The sequence below is a fragment of the Sipha flava genome, unplaced genomic scaffold (assembly GCF_003268045.1).
Source record: "Sipha flava isolate LNK unplaced genomic scaffold, YSA_version1 114_pilon_pilon, whole genome shotgun sequence".
Lineage (NCBI taxonomy): Eukaryota > Metazoa > Arthropoda > Insecta > Hemiptera > Aphididae > Sipha > Sipha flava.
Genome location: NW_020271737.1, coordinates 466,223 through 469,533, shown reverse-complemented (window position 1 = coordinate 469,533; position 3,311 = coordinate 466,223). Strand labels below are relative to the sequence as shown.

General features: G+C 24.2%; 1 pseudogene; it reads left to right on the top strand.

The window, feature by feature from the left end:
- LOC112690677 lies at window positions 1-646 on the top strand (annotated as a pseudogene).
- The last annotated feature ends 2,665 nt before the right edge of the window (window positions 647-3,311 follow it).

Here is a 3,311-nt window from a genome sequence, read left to right as displayed (position 1 = left end):
ATGTTTGGAACTGACCCTAAAACTGGCCTAACGTTAAGTATATTTCCACACACTATATCACAAGAAATACCATCAACCGAAAATAGAAAACGCAAACAAACAGAAGAACGACAAAATGCAAGAGACAACTTAGAAATACAAGCGAAAAAAATTAAATATTGATCAAATGTTAAATTTCCAGAAGCAAAAGAAGGTTCAACAGTTCAACTTAAAATTCCTGATGTTGATAGTGGGAAGGAGATCCTCGATCGGTAAATGCTATGGCTCTCAAAATTACTGAAGACGGGTTCTATCAATTTGGATGTAAAAATGGTATGTATTTAAGATTTATTAAATTTCTTAAATTTATACATTTAAATAATACCTTCATTTTTTAAAATTATAGGTATTTTAAAATAGCTCTATGCACGTTCCCAATTCACTACGTGTTCCGAAAACCTTACATCATTAAGGGATATTCCTCAAGAAAATTAAAATTCTCTACGATCTGCAGCTACAGAACAATCAATTGGAAATGTACAAGGTTTTTTTTAAATGTACTTGTATCACTAAATACACCACTAATCGATGTATTTGTCGTAAAAATAGTGTTTTGTGCAATTCAAAATGTCACCAAAATCAATCGTATACTAATTTAGATAAATAGTGTAGATAATATAATTGTAATTTATTTTAATGTAATATAAAAAAACAATTGTAAACATGTCTAAGATAGATCCAAAACCAACCTTATATAAAATATTTTTAGAGAATTTTTTTTAGAATAGTTCATAATATCAATTAATATTAATAATATTCGTTTATGCACTTTAACTAATTATTAATTTAAAATGTAAACACTTAACGATTCATTATCTGTGATTCTATAACTAGTTATTCTATGCATTTTCAAGATAACGTATTTATATAATTTGAATGTAAACACTTTAACTAGAATGTTACGTTAAATTATAAAATAAATGATTTAATACTTTAATAGTAATATATACAATTGATATATATTTAATAGTGTTTTATTGATATACAGGTATTGATTTAATTCTGATTTATATAGGGGCAAAACATTTAAGCCGAAGGGTACCACCAGTCAGTCTTGTTTAAGAAAATTATCTATAAATGTATTTATATAGTTAAAAGTTAGTTATTATTTTGGATTTTAAATTAATTATAAAATTGTGTAACAGTGTACTGAAATGGAGAAAACGAATTCGAGCGTAGCGATCGACTTTTTAACAAATATTTGAAGGCACATGTTTTCAGTTTTGCACTTTAGGAAAGAGGAATGACAAAATTTTGTTACTTCTGAAGGGCAAAATCTTAAATATGGCTCCATTACCGTGTAAACAGATTGCGAAACGTAATTTATTATTGTTGGCCGTTACTGGTAAAGAATTTTCGATACACGCCGAGACTTCAATAATAATATCATGTACTACAGCGTCGAAAAGATGCATTTGTCTGATTTTTTTAAAAAAAAAAACATATGTACAACGATGATTTGTTATTATTTTTCGTTACCTCCCCCATTTCTTCTTGTGATTTACATGAAAAAATGCATATACTTTTCTCATGAAAAATTTAAGATATATTATTACAGTAACAAAAAGGTAGTCATTACTAATAATATATTAGTAATAAATAAAGTATTTTAATAATTTTTTTAATATCTAAATCAGCACTCTCAGAAAAATTTAGACACTTGAATTTAATACTAAAATTATCAATATTATTCCATATTATAAATATGGAAATATGAAAATATTTTAAGAAATTGTCACTCCAATTTAACAACGTGTAATTTTTTTTCACGATATGGTCACTCAATTTGTATACTGAATAACAACATCACACACATCAAGTTTGATTAAATTCAAAATTAGAGGAATTTCAAATATTTATTAAGTGCTTATTTATGACTTCTATAACTTAATCTACCCATCTAAATTTAACTTGAATTGTTATGCTAATCTTTGGCTAATTGCTGAGGTTTTTTTTTTTTGTTTTTTGTTTTTAATATTTTGTGTAAATGTGCCCTAATCGCCATTATTATAGTCATCGATTTAAACTTCTTATTTTAATAATTATATGTACATAAATCAAAATTTATTTTATTTACATTTATTACTAAAGCAATGCTATACTGAAAAAAATTTTTCCATATTCTAGATTCTATAAAATATAACTTTCGTAAGATACCTTTTCATTATGTAACTTCTAATTTTTATAAATCAATAAAATATACAAACAATCAAGTATTATGACTTCCGTAGTATAGAATATGTCAATTTATAAAAAGAATTAAGTAATGGAGGCATAGAAAAATATTTTCAATTATTACGTCTTAACATAATATTATTCTAATCATGTGAATAAACACTAGTATGTGTGCTGATTAATAAAATCAATAAAACATAATAAATGTATACTACACCTATTTTTCTCTTTTTTCTTAGAAATATTTTTATTACAATAGCAATATAGATTAATATAAAATTAATTTTACACCTGTATATTCTTACTACTTTAGTAATCATAAAAACAAAAATAAACATTGAACAGAATTCAATATAAACGAGTGGATACCTTGTAGTTATTTACAAAAATAAGAACGAAAAGATAATGAAAAAGGGATGAAGAATTTCAAATGAAATGTAGTTAAAATGACTATAGTAAGATAGATATTGGAGAATTTTATACAGTAGAGATTATAATGTTTTTATTTTTTCTGTTGCATTTTTTTTACACAAAAGTATAACGGACGAGTCATCTCTATTTTTATTGAATCCAAGGACATCTATAAAAGTACTCGAATTTGTTGTTTATTACTTTTTACAAAAATAATAGTGTATAATATTTTATATTACTTATATAGAATACTAGTAAGTATAATGTAAGAATCAGTATAACATGATTACCACATGATAATTTCCACGAAATCAAAATTAATCAATGTATTTGATATTTTTATTTTTGTTAACATTTACTATAGCGTATTTTAAAATATTAACATATGATATATATGATAACTAAAGACCAGATTTTTGTACAGCTAACATCTAAAAAATGTGCAATTAAAATGTTAAAATGTGTAAAATCATGCAATTTTGTGCAATATAAAACTTTCTTTAAATTAATCTACATATCTTGATTTGATTCTCTTGTTTCTATAGAATTACTGTCCTGGTAAACTGAATGTTAATTTTAGGAAAAAAACTCGATTACCTTTATATGATTTAAATATCTTCACACAATTAAATATTGTTTCAAAAACTTATGATTTAAAGAAATAATTTGTTTTTACCTTTATTTGT